Source organism: Octopus bimaculoides, chromosome 25 (genome assembly GCF_001194135.2).
Source record: "Octopus bimaculoides isolate UCB-OBI-ISO-001 chromosome 25, ASM119413v2, whole genome shotgun sequence".
Lineage (NCBI taxonomy): Eukaryota > Metazoa > Mollusca > Cephalopoda > Octopoda > Octopodidae > Octopus > Octopus bimaculoides.
In genome coordinates, this window is record NC_069005.1 from 16137022 (window position 1) to 16152052 (window position 15031).

At 36.3% G+C, this 15031-nt stretch overlaps 1 protein-coding gene and 1 long non-coding RNA gene across 10 annotated transcripts in view; one reads left to right on the forward strand and one right to left on the reverse strand.

The window, feature by feature from the left end:
* The window catches only part of LOC128250751 (uncharacterized), a 10439-nt gene extending 8368 nt beyond the window's left edge, over positions 1–2071 (forward strand). The window contains exon 3 of the long non-coding RNA XR_008266736.1: positions 1790–2071. This is a non-coding gene — a long non-coding RNA (uncharacterized LOC128250751). The remainder of the gene's footprint in view (positions 1–1789) is intronic.
* LOC106877382 (RIMS-binding protein 2) overlaps positions 1–15031 on the reverse strand; it is an 888511-nt gene that overhangs the window by 784725 nt on the left and 88755 nt on the right. The window lies entirely within an intron of this gene.

Consider the following 15031-nt stretch of genomic DNA (forward strand, 5'->3'; position numbering starts at 1 on the left):
CATACATACACATATACATGTCTCTTTAATATGGTGTTTGAGCTCCTCTTTAGTGAATTTTTTTAGCAGCTGCCACAAACTTCGCCCTTTTGATTTTGCATGTCATATGCACAATGCAGAGCTTGAAACTGTTAACACCCACATGTGGTGAAACAGTGCTCCTTGCTTAAAGTAGGCCTATAAAAAGTAATTGAAAAGGTTGAGACTTGGGATATTATGGGGCCAAATCTTTTCACCAAGGAAGGCCTATGTTGCTTTTGACCCATTGCATGATGCAGAATCCTAGATAAGCACCACATTGTCAAACCCAAGCTTCTGCTCCATCCAAAGTAACATAGATTCTTCAGGATGTCCAGATACTCCTTTGTGCTGATCTTCAAGCCAGACTCAATGAAGAGTGGATCCAGAACATTTCCATCACCTTCCACAGCTCCAAGTACCATCACAGAGGCAGGATTCTTAGTCTCAAACACAGCGGGGACATCAGAAGGGTTGTATGCAATCACTTGAGAATTTCTGCAATTCACCTCAGCGTCCAAAGTGAATTTCTTCTCATCCACAAACATGAGAGTTTTTCCTGCACCTTGATGCTTGATGAATGACAGAAGCTTTGGGTATCTCTTGGCTCTAATTGCTTTGGCCTTGGCTGTTAGGTGATGGCATTGTTGAACATAGCTAGTCAGGCCAAGGTTCCCATTCACAGATCTGGACACCATAGAAAGGGACACATTGCATTTCTATACAAGAGTAGTCATGGATGTGAATGGGTTGGCTTCAATTGAGTGTTTGAGGCCAGCGAGAAACTTTGGATTGCACTTGGAATCACTTTGAGTCTTGTGTTCTTTTCTATCAATCTTTCCCTCTTCTTTAAATTGTTTATACACACGGTAAACTGTCGCTTTTGGAAATTTCAACTTGACAATGACTTTCTGTTGTCAAATCAGTTTGCTATTTACCTGAAAAATAGAGGAGGATTAGATTTTCAATCAAGCAAGATTTTGCCAAAAAATGAAATGTTAAACTCACTAAGTCAACTGCTTAAAATTGGTCTCAATTTATCTGCAAGACCTCAAAATGTAACCCCCTGTGAATCGTTGGTGATTTTCTTCCTCCGTCTTCCCGTCTTTTGGACGTTCCTCTATTTCTGAAGAAGAGTTTTGCTCGAAACCTTAAATCCTCTTTCTTTCCTTTCCTGAGCGTCTGATAGTACATTACTTGTACCACGTCCTTGTGTTGTTGTTTTTTCATGTTTGTTATTCTTTGTTTGGATTGACTATATATAAAGAGAGAGGGGGAGGGGAGGAAGAGAGAGATACATACATGTTTTGTTTTGTTAGTTATGAGTTGGTGAAAAACTCTTTTTTCTCCTAACTAGAGAGACAAATTTAATTTTGTAAGTGGTAAAGTAGGAACATCTTTTTTCTTTCCTACACTTGCATAATTTAGGCAAATCTGTCTGGTAACTACTGCCATTGCACTATCAACTTTATTATGAGAGATAATACAAACATATAACCTATGAACCATATTTTATCATTTTGTTTTTTGTTTTTTTTTTATGATTAGAGGCAAACAGTAATAATAAATACAATATGAAAAGACCAAGTGATCATTAAGACTTGTATAAAAAGATGCTAAATTAATATTTTCTTTCAACAAAGGAACATAATTTCAAGGAGTAACATATTACATATGAATTATTGATTTTGGTAAGTATAAATATATTTATCAACACAATGTGGTGTCAGAACATTCACTGATATAGTTTTTTTTAAAATTTATTTTTCAGTTTCTGCGAGATAAAATGATTTTGTGTATGTATGGGTGTGACTGGGTTGAAGCTCAGGTCAACAGCACATACCTATAAATAACAACACCCCACCTCCCACAAATTTACTTCAATCAGTTCACTTTGAGGGTGACCAAATGGATGGACCCTGATGAAGCTGCACCAACAATATTACAAGGTTGCATTGGCAACAGTGAGTAGTCATTGCAGCAGAAACACATGGAGGTCATTATAATATGCTGTGTACAACTATAAAATAAATTATGTGGATGTACAAGTCTCCATACTCTTTATTATTATTAATATTAATAATATACATTCCAGACAATTTTTACTGTCCAGCAAAGAGAAGGCAGAATTACCCATCAGAAGAATTCACAGACTTACAACTAAATGTAGTCCTGACTGTTGTGGTTAGCCATTAATTAGAACTTAACTGAGAGCTAATACGGTATCTGTTGGATAATATATCCCTCCAAAAACTTACTTATATATATTATATCTTTTACTTATTTCAGTCTTTAGACTGTGGCCATGCTGGGGCAGCACCTTGAAGAACTTTTAAATTCAATAAAATGTATTGAAGCACCATCAGAATGGCGTTCATTTGTAAAAGCTGTAAATGACTTTCTGAGCAACACAAAAGCAACCAACTATGCTAAAAGGGATGAGTGGGGAGAACATTTCCATCAGAACATAAATTCAATGGAACAAAGGTAACAAGGCAGATGGAACTTGCATGTGATGGTAGACTATTTCAGGAACTTGACTCGTGATCTTCTTGAGGTTCAACACTCAAGGTAATCATCCAAATGCAAATTCATGAGAAATTAGGCATAAACAATGATGTAATTTGTCAGTAGAAATTTTTTCATTTTTACTAGTAGAATTTTAAGAAAACATTCTGCTTTGAAGACAAAACAATTTCTATGTATGGTTGTATATTATGTCTTATTTCTCATAAGCTATTTAATTGAAGAAACAATAAAATTCTATGGATCCAGTACCTTAAAATCTTGATGTGATGGTTATAAATGAATGTCATTTTCGGATTCTGTGTTCCAAAAACAAAAAGAATAAAAAACTGATTCAGGTCCAAATATTTTAACAACAGAAAAAAAATGTTTTTTTTTGTTTTTGATGTGTAGTTTATACGTCTACAAAAAGAAAGAATGGTCAAGGCCAGAATCCTTTTGATTATAGTAGCAAACCTGAAACCCAGCATCTGTGATAGGTGGATCAGAATGCCCTTAACTTTGGGACCTAAAATATTTTATCATTAATTTATGAATTTGTTATAACTATTTAATCAAATAAACAGAGGAACTCTGAAAACACTAAATTTCTTTCAGAAATATTGTAAGCCTTTTGATGCCAACACACCAGAAATTCTATCTGGTTCTCTGTTATAAAGACGCAATTATTTTCAGTGTTAACTGAAACCTATAAACAGTGAGCATTATTTTAAAAGATAGCTATCCGTGCATCATACTTAATGCATACACGTTGTCAATAGGCCAGTTACAGGAAAATTTGCCCTGCGATAACTTTTAAGGACTTGCCATGTTTAGCTGAGAGTATGCATCATTGAAAAGGTTCAAAACAATCAGAATGCATCTGGCACAGCTGAAACGAATTTTTGTTTCTGATATTTGTGATATTTAACACAGCAAATCCAAAAGAGATGTTTTCTCAGGACAATAACTGCAGTAACTGGCCTTTCAACTGCATATATACATTAAGTATTATATTCTTTCATTCTTTTACCTGTTTCAGTCATCTGATTGTGACCATGCTGGAGCACCACCTTAAAAGGTTTAAGTTGAAGAATTTGATCCCAGGACTAATTCTTTGTAAGCCTAGTTCTTATTCTATCAGTCCCTTTTGCTGAACCACTGAGTTATGGGCTCATAAACACACCAGCATCGGTTGTCAAGCGATAGTGGGGGCACAAACACAAACACATACATACCTCTATCTATCTATATATATATATATATACATACACAGTGGGCTTCTTTCAGTTTCTGTTTGCCAAGTCCACTCACAAGGCTTTGGTCAGCTTGCCCAAAGTGTCATACAGTAGGACTGAACTGAGTATACTGAATTTTATGGATATTTTTAAAATATTTTTTTTTAAAGATATTTGGCTACTCATTTGAGTATACTGACAACAATGAAGTTGAATTTCTAAAGCATTTTAATCAAGCCATCCCACCTGGGACCACATCTGGTTTTATGAGACAAAGACGCACTTTTTTAAAAAACCTGGGCCCCAGCTACAACTTACAGAGAATACACTGAATAGCATCAGTTAGAACTGATGTAGACTGGTCAGTTTTCATGTGAAATAAGTTAGTTGTTCCTGATGACATTTGAACTGAATTAGTGTGGAGGAGGGCAAAATTTTCAGAGTTAAAAATACAAATAAAATGTTAAAAATCATGTTGCCCTTGACAACATGTGTACAGTGGAAGTAAGTCAGTAACAATGTAGGAAGTAAATGGGGCATTTTAAATTAACATGTAAACAGTAGCTGGACAGGTAGGGTGAGAAAAAAAGGAGAGTAAGAGAAATTAGGGAAAGAAGAATGAAACAGGCAGACTGACATAAAGACAGAAAAATAAAGAAAAGAAATAGAAAGGAAAATAATGTCTATATATAACACACACTCTCTGACACTTGATAATATAGTCACCTTCATCTTTCAATTACTCCTTCCTCTCCCACCCTCTTATGCTAATCACTGTTCCTCTTAACACACCACCCACTCACTATGGTCCTTCTTTCTCTTTTCTATTCATCATCACACACTATCTTGAAGAAAGGAGATAATGCACAATTACAAAGTTCCTTTAGCCATGCAGCATAAAGTAAGTAACCTCACTAATGCTGGTGCTATGATTAAAATGTACTGAATGCACTATATATAAAGTAGTTGACAAATAAGCAGAGACAATACAAGGTCAAGAGAACCCGTTATTCTTACTGAGGACAAAGCAACCACACTAATGCTGGTGCCATGATACAATGCACCTATAGCAGGAATATTCAGCAATCACCTGATGTCCTGATTTGCTGGAATATTACCCATGTAAACAAAGAAATCTGACCAATCACATCTTCGCATGGAATAGGCTCAAGCAACAATTTCCTCTTTTCACATGCTTCCTTCTGAGCCTAATCAATATAAATTCAACACACCATGACAACTAGACAGAGAGCTTTAGGATGCAGCAGAGAGAGCAGTGATAGACGACTTTAGGAAATCACCAACAGAAATGGTGGACAACAACTGACAACACATGATCGGTCAGAGGATGAACATTAGACATTAGAAGTCAGTGGCACATCAAGCAACTAACCACATTTTATCCTCTGTTACTACTACACCAAGGACAATAACATTCAAAACTCACTTGGTGTTTTGTCATTTGCAGTCATGACAACATTTGGTGGGTTTTACATGTGTACAAAAAGAATAAAATTTTGCTTATCAAAAGCCACTACCTTCTCCAGTGTTCTTTTTCCTACAACTGGTGACCCTGATGCAAGAAAAAAAAGTTAGAACTCATACACACCTGACAGATTCAGTTAAGAAGAGCATCCAGCAATGAAACTATGCTAACATGGAACGTGAATGAGTATAATAAATACATATGAGCATCATCATTTTATATTCACTTCTCATACTGGTATGCATTAGCCAGGTTATCATGGCTCAAGTCAGTTGTTATTCAGTGACCAGTTAAGTCAAAAATTCAAGTAACTCTCATCTATAAAGGTTACCTTAGCCTATATTTTACCCAATGAATTTTCATTTGGTAACATCATTTGTGTCAGTGCCACATAAAAAGCACTTAATACATTCTGTAAAGGGGTTGGCATTAGGAAAGACAGCCAACTGTAAAAATCATTCCAAAGCAGACAATAAAGTTTGATGAAGTCCTCTTGGCTGCTGGCTCCTGTCAAACCACCCAACCCACTCCAGCATGGAAAACAGATGATGATGATGATGATGATGATATTAAACTATATTTTGGCAAACCATGTCTGTATTTGATTATCTGATCTCATTTCACACCTTCTCTTTTCAGTCTCATATTAATAACAGAACAAACAAAATATTTCAGGTTTTAAATTACAAAACCAGTTTCAAGCCAGTCCAAGGTATCCTAAATATAATCACAACATCATTCAATATAATCAATAACTATCAATGCTGCTCAATTATGTATCACTAAAACATCATTTCACAGATTACATAGTAGCAACTAATTAATAGAGTTTAAGGTCATCTTTAGGTATTCGCCACATAATCTTCCATATCTAAGAGAAATAACAATCTTCCATATCTTATAGTAACATGATTTTTGTTCCTATTTACTAATCCCTAGAGAATATGAAAAATGGCTAATATTTCCTTCAGACTTTGCTTTTCTTACATTCATTAAAAACCCAAAGAATTCCTCTCAGCACATGACTATGATGCTCCCCTGCTACGCCTACCCATCATCAGAGATACACATATTGTCAGCCACTAAAGAACATGCTCAAGTGGTTAGGTCAAGCATCTGACAAGTAAATCCATGGTGTTGAGCAGAACATTTGCTATAATGATATTTCTGCTTCATCAACTCAGTGCTGAATCTGTGTGAAATGTAATGGAAAATAGGTTGGTTTCAAAACATGTCCATGTCATAAAAGCAAAGTTTAAGCAAATGAGAAATAACACTAAGCAAAGACAAAAAGTTAAAATTTTGTTATTCAGCTAACTGAAGCTAATGAAACTAGGATTGCTAAAATATCATCATTGTTGTTTTAATTGTTAATGTCTCCATTCTTGCATGGATTAGATGGAATTTCTTGAAGTAGATTTTCTACAGGTGGATGTTGCTCCAGTCACCAACCTTCACCTGTTTCCAAGCAAGGTAATGTTTCCCCACATCCAGATATACTTCTACAGAAAAGTGAAAATAAACTACACTGCTTCTATGACAGTGATGCTCATTTACAAATATCATGTGATGCCAAAACAAGAAGACACAAACATATTGTTATGAACCAAAAAAATTATACTCAGATAATTTCTCATTCATATATTGCTTTCTGGTTTTGCAAGTGAAAACGAAAAAATAAATGTTTATAGTCACATGACTGTTTAAAGCATAGGTGGTATGATTTTGGCATTTTTTTTACTGTGTGGGTGAACTATTAAGATTACTATTGCCCACATGGTGAGGTAGTTTGGGTTGGAAGTTCATACTGGAAGCCAATGGTGATGAACAGGTGGTTCGAAGTTTGCTGGAAGATGATGTGAATGGTATTGTGTAGTAGTTGGTGCCATGCAGTCAATGTGAGCGATGGTGCTAAGCAAATTCATGTGGAACAGTTGAGACAGTAATTGGTGTCGAGTGTGAAGTTGGTTTCAGCGGATGGTTTTGAACTGGCCACAAAAATACAGAACTTGGCAACATAAAGAATGAGGAATGGTACTGTGAATTCAGAAGTAACAACGGAGTCCAGATAAAGAAAGGATTAAAAAAATAAATCATTAGAGTGGTGAATAAAAGAAGAGCTCACAAGAAGAACTCTACACATTTCAGAGGTAAATGAAAGAACTCTCTAAAAACTCTCTAAAGAACTGTCTATTTATTCCATAAATGTTATTGGCCTCTTAATTAAAGTACTTGTATTTTGATTATATTCAATGGTTTTGATTGTTATTTTCAACTCTTCTGACTTCTTTGACTACAGCACATTCCACTCTAAGCAAGTTGGTTTGCTGAGCTAGCCTGCGCAGTTTTCTGAGCTATCGAACACAGATTATTGGAGCCTGTTGTGTTGTTGATAGTACCAGGAGGTCGCGTGCAGTGTAACAATACATACACATGCATATATACACACATGTACATATATGCGTGCATATATATATATATTTACACATACACATGCAAATACATTAAACATACACACACATGCATACAGATACATACAAACATATACATATATGTAGACAGACACACACACAAACACACACATTATGAGCTTCTTTCAGTTTCTATCAACCAAGTTCACTTATAACGCACTGTTTGGTCCAAGGCTATAGTCGAAGACACTTGTCTAAAGTGCCATGCAGTGAGACCGAACCCAAAACCACATGGTTGGAAACAGAACTTCCTAACCGCACAGCATTGCTTCTACCTACAACAGTCATGTCTTTACCTTTAAGACTGAGGAAAAAATAAATTTTCTGTAGTTTCCAAGAAACCAGACCACACAATCAAGAAAATAAACATATAAAAATTAAAATGCCAATTATGCCTAATATTTTGGAGATTGGCTATTAGATGTGTCGGAATGATGAAAGTTGAAGTTAGGTGGAGAGAAGGGTGGGCAAGAGAGAAAATTAACTCCATCTTATTGTGATTGATGAAAATCAATAAGTAACATACTTCAATCAAGAAAAAAATCATTGATTATCATTTGGTGTCATCTCAGAAGGGAATTGCAGCAGGATGAGTCAACAAAACGCTGGACTGGAGGTTGATGGGTCATATGTCAACAATAGGAAGTTATGTTTATATCTAATCAGTAGATACTGCATTGTATCTGCAGCCAAGATATTTTCTTCATAACTTAGTCTATGGTAATTGTAATACAAAGGAACCAATGAAAGAGCCTGTATGCACTCCTCCTAGAAATAGCAGCCAAAAATCTTCCTTGCATCACATTCCAGTATCTTCAACAGAGGAAGAACATACATTAACCCTTCAGCATATCCGGCTCAAATATTCTACTTGTTTTATGCCAAACCTGACCAGATATGACCTCTCACATCTATTCTACAATGTCATTCTAAAATGGATGTGGCTGTGTGGTAAGAAGCTTGCTTCCCAACCACATGGTTTCAGGTTCACTGTATGGCATCTTGAGCAAGTGTCTTCTACTAGAGTCTAAGGTCAACAAAAGCCTTGTAAGTGGATTTGGTAGATGGAAACTGAAAGAAGCCTGTCATATATATATAATATCTATGTGTATGTGTCATTCTTTCTCCCTGTAACTTAGCAGTTCTGCAAAAGAGACTGACAGAATAAGTACTAAGTTTTTAAAAAATAAGTTTTAGGGTCAATTTGTTTGACTAAAAACCCTTCAAGATGGTGCTCCTTCACGATGGCCACAGTCAAATGACTAAATCAAGTAAAAGATAACAGAATCCAATAATCAAAATTTCAAAGCTGTGAGATAATTCATGATTAATTCAAAGCAATGTTAATAAATAAGCATTACATTTGACAGAGTAATCTGAATGCTAAACGGTTAAAAAACATAAATCTCACATAAATAATAACCCCTGTTTTAGCTTAATGTAGACCAGTAGTTCTCAACCTGGGTTCATATGGTCCTTGTTAAAATTTATATGCAATTAACTGATTATACTTCTACAATACATAAAATATTTTTAATTTTTATACAATTTTTTTATAGATGGGCGCAGACGTGGCTGTGTGGTAAGAAGTTTGCTTTCCAACTACATGGCTTTGGGTTCAGTCCTACAGTGTGGCATCTTGAGCAAGTGTCTTCTACTATAGCTCCAGGCTGACCAAAGCCTTGTGAGTGTAGTCAGTAGATGGAAACTGAAAGAAGCCTGTCGTGTGCGTGTATCTTTGTGTCTGTGCCCACCCCACCACCACCACCACCACTTGACAACCATTGTTGGTGTGTTTATGTCCCTGTAACTTAATGGTTCAGCAAAGAGTGATAAAATAAGTACCAGGTTTTTAAAAAAAATATACTGGGGTCAATTCATTTGACTTTAAAATTCTTCAAAGTGGTGCTCCAGCATGGCCATAGTCTAATGACTGAAACAAGTAAAAGATAATTTCCTAATAATAGGAGTTTTTAAACTTTGAATGGCTATAGGGGTCCAGTAATCAAAGGGGTTCATCAGTAAAAAATGGTTGAGATCCACTGATGTAGACAAACATGAATACAGAGACACACACATCATCATTTAGCATCCACTTTTCCATTCTTGCGTGGGTCACCAAGAATTTGTCGAGCCACATTTTATAGTTTGATGCCCTTCCTATTGCCAACTTTCACCTGTTTCCAAAGAAGGTAATATTTCCTCATGGCCAGACAGGTTTTCCATCAAAGACTGGAAACAAATAACACTACTTGTATGATGGCAGTGCTTGTTTAGAACTATCATGAAATGTTTAGACAAGAGTACACACAAACACATATATATATATACATATATGCACACGCAACAAGCTTCGTCCAGTTTCTGTCTACCAAATACACTCACAAGCCTGGAGTTATATAGCAGTAGACACTTGCCAAAGGTGCTGCACATGTGATTGAAGCTGAGATCACATGGTTCAGAATCATACTTCTGAGCTACATAGCCATAGAGACATACATATACACAGACATACATACACATCAAGCAAAACACAACACAAACCAGGCAAAATTAAATAAATATTACAAAACCAGGCTGTGGTGAAATAAGGACATAAGCACATTCAGTGCTACTGAAGTGCAGACAAAAAGCAATAAGTCATCTGGTGGACTGTTTCACAGTTTGCTGGCTGCTCCTCAGAGAAGACATACCTACATTTATATATATATATATTTGTGTGTGTGTGTGTGTATTATGGCACCTCAAAGATCAAGGGACCCCATGTGACCTCAGGTGAATATTAATCAATTATCCGGGCCCATATATTAATGGGAGTAGCCATTGCAAGGTCAACATTGTGAAGAGAGCCAAAATTCTTAAGGACTTATAAGAAACCTGGTGCATTAAACAGCTGTAAAGAAGTGTTTTCTAATTGTATCCACTTCAAGCACTACTTACTGGAAAATTGGATCTCCCCATTTGCTAGTTAGGCCTCTTCGGGTCTATAAGGGATTTCCCCCACCACTCTGATTCAAGGGAGATAGCCTGTCTTCACTAAAGTCTTTTTGCTAAGCTATATTACTTGAGTTCTGAGCATTTCCTCACATCTGCGACGTAGATATTTTAAATTTTGTATTTATATAGAGTCTGACAAGCTGTCCACAAGGCTTTGCTTTGTTGATGCAAAACCTTGGGTAACTTTATGTCCAAGATATAAAATTTTTGATGTAATATATATATATATATATATATATATATATATATATTACAATAACATTCTCTCACACACACGCACCTTTGTTTTGGGATCACCTCTTTTTTGTTATCTCCCCTTCTTCTTAACTCTCCTGTGTGATCCTTCTGTCCGGTATTCACCATGATAGATCACTGACCACTACACTTATATTATTTTTTTTCTCTCCTTGTTTCTTTCTGTGTTCTTTTCTGTTGAAGAGCATAGGCTTGAAACGTTAAAGACTTTCTCTATTCCCAAACGTTATACTAATACATCCATTTGTTGTTTACACCACCTCTCTTTGTCTGCTGTTTTTTCTTAAATTCTCCCATATATATATATATATATATATACACACACACACATACACACAATGGGCTTCTTTCAGTTTACGTCTACCAAATCCACTCTCAAAGCTTTGGTCAGCCCAAGGTTACAGTAGAAGACACTTGCCCAAGATGCCACGTAGTGAGACTGAACCTGGAACCATGTGGTTGGGAAGGAAACTTCCTACCACACAGCCACATCTGTGTGTGTGTGTATATACACCATATATACTTGTGTAATAGTCAATCTCATGTAAATCTCATGTGTAATAATCAATCTCATGTAAACTCCCTATTTTTGACCCCAAAATTGGGAATTTTCCATAGATCCCGTGTAAAAGTCAACCCTAGTATTTCAGAAACAGCAGGACAACATTTGTGGGTCAAGGTACTGTATTATCATGTATGTAGAAACAACACTTACTAAATTGTGTGGCTACCTTACTGAAGCCTGCTCTATAAGCTTGTTGCTTATAGTAAAACACCATTTAATAGTGAGCACTACACAGCTGTTGATGGGTGCTGCATCACCATTAATAAAACGTATGCACAAGATATGCTGCAATCCTACTTACATCTTCAAGCACAATAAACACATGCATCACACACTCATTGTTTAAACTGTGAGAAACGTGTTTCACAGACAGCACGATTGGTGAACACTGGCAAATGCCATTGTCTGAATTCATACAAAGGCAAGACTTTAGTAAGCCTAAAAACATTCAATTAATCATGAGATCAGTGGTTCCCATGCAACCTTTATATTTTACTAGGACGTGTTTTGATGCACAGAATTGGTAATATTACTGTAATTCATTGTGTTTTTGTTTTTATTCACTTAAAGATCAGTAGGTCTTCTGCTGTTGATACGGTAATTTGGATTCTAGCTTGAATTTCAGCCCCTCAAAAGTAGTATCCATGTAATAGTCGACCCCATAAATTTGACCTTAAAAAATGGTGTAAAAAATTCAATTTTTACATGAGTATATATGGTATACACCCACCCACACACACACACACACACACACACACACACACACACACACACACACACACACACACACACACACACACACACACACACCAACCCCAGTACTCGATCAGTACTTATTTTATCAACCCTGAAAGGATGAAAGGCCAAGTCGACCACAGCAGACTTTCAACTCAGAATGTGAAGACAGATGAAATGCCACTAAGCATTTTGCCTGGCATGCTAACGATTCTGCCAGTTCCCCACCTTATGTTCTGATAAAATTTAATAACTTTTAATCCAGGTATGGGGGTTGCTAATTTTGAGTGTTTTGTGAATCTAAACAACTTTATCATGTGATAGGTACTTTATGTCATCAACTCCAGTTAGGCCCAAAAGGATTTGAACTCAGAAGATAAAGGGACATAATTAGATGCCACAAAATATTTCCCATCACAACTAAATCTGACATTTGCCTTCCTTATAATAATAATCCTTTCTACTATAGGCACAGCAAGTTTTATCAGCCCTACAAGAATGAAAGGCAAAGTCAACATTGGCAGAATTTGAACTCAGAGACAGATGAAATGCTGCTAATGATTCTGCTAGCTCTCTGCCTTAATAAAAATAAAATAATAACTGTTTCAAATTTTGGCACAAGGTCAGCAAGTTTAGGAGGTGGAGGTTCATCTATACCATAGACCCTAATACTTAACTGGTAATTTATCTTATCAATCCCAAATAATAATGATGCACTACCAGGCAATGGTCCTCATGGCTTCTGATCTTAACTGATTGGAAGTGTTATCATGTACACTGCTTTGTCTTGGTATAAAAGATGTGCTACAGCAAATATTCTGCTCAATACCGCAGATTTGCTTGTCAGTTGTTTGACCTTAACCAGTTGAGCATGTCCCTTAGTGGCTGATGATATGTGCATCTCTGATCAAGAGCAGAAGTAGTGGTGGAACATCATAGCCATGTGTTGAGAGGAATTCTTTAGGGTTTGAATAATTCACCTCTGGAAACATGGGTGTTTCATTCAACATCCTTAAACAAACCTTATTCAGGGACCTTTTGAGCAGGATGAGCAACTCAACCTGAAGAAAATTCTAACTGGGTGCCACCTGCAAGGTTATGCACTGTTTATCTTGATAGGAGATCACTATGTCGCATACATATGGTTGTGATGCATGTGTCTGGTGTACCTTTATGAGATGGGTAGTCATGATGGGTGTATTGATCTTATATTTTACCCCAGTGTCACTTTGATAGCATGCACAGCTCTCTCACTCAATCATAATAATATTCCTTTCTACTATAGGCACAAGGCTGGAAATTTGGCGGGAGGGGCTAATTGATTACACTGACCCTTATTACACTGATACTTATTTCATCAATCCCAAAAGGATGAAAGTCAAAGTTTACCTCTGTGGAATTTGAACTCATAATGTAAAAACAATAATAATAATTTCAAATTTTGACACAAAGCCAGCAATTTTGGTGAGGGGGTAAGTTGATTGCATCAACTCTAGTACTCAACTGGTACTTATTTTACTGACCCTGAAAAGAGGGGACTAGTCAATTACATCAACCCCAGTGTTCAGCTGGTACTTATTTTTTATCAATCCTGAAAGGACAAAAGGTAAAGTTCACCTTGACAGAATTTGAACTCAAAACATAGAGACAGATGAAATGCCACTAAGCATTTTGCTCAGCATTCTAACGATTCTGCCAGCTCATCACCTTAATAATAATAATCCTTTCTGCTATAGGTACAAGGCCTGAAATTTTAGGAGAGGGGGCTAGTTAATTACATCAACCTCAGTGTTTCACTGGTACTTAATTTACTGACCCAAAAAGGATGAAAGGCAAAGTCGACCTCGGCGGAATTTAAACACAAAATGTAACAGCAGGCGAAAAACTGCTAAGCATTTCGCCCGGCATGCTAACAATTCTGCCAGCTCACCGCCTTAATAATAATAATAATAATAATAACAATAATAATAATAATAACAATAATAATAATAATAATAATAATAATAATAATGGTTTCTAATTTAAACTCAAGGCCAAAGAGTCTTCTTTTTGTGGGGGCTGTGGATATGTGCCCATCCATGCAAGTAATCATCTTTCAAATTCCTACAACTACAAGAAGTTCAATTTTATCTTGAAAACATTGTGTGCACACATTTTTCTCTCCCCTTTGTACACAAGTTATGAAGGCATGCACACACAGAAGTTCACAGCTCACAGGAAACACTGCCCAAAGCCACAAATTTCTGAGAGAGGAGGTCAATGAATGACATCAAATCCAATTCTTGACTCGTACTTTATTTCATCGACTCCCCCACCCCATCCATCACCACCACCATTGAAGGAATGAAAGGAAAAGTTGACTGATCTCAGCAAGATTTGAACTCAGAACAAAGAGACAGAAGAAATATGATAACACATGTTTTCTGGTATTCTAACAAGTCTGCCAGTTAACCCTCCTTAAAAGCAATGAAAACAACAATGAACTTGATAGGAAAAGCAACTAATAGGAAAACTAATAGTAAAAGCAACCAACTATTCCTTAAATTACACATGAAGAGAGAGAGAGAGAGACTCATTAGATTATGTAGCCCTAGTTATAAAAAAGAGAAGAGAAGGTCATGAGTGGGAGAGCCTTTGATCATAGGCTTAAGCTCTAGACCAGGCCTGACTGAGTAAACAATAACAACATATTGACAACTGTTGAGACCTCAAGCAAACATCATATTCTAAATTTAAAATGAATCTACATAAATTATAGGCA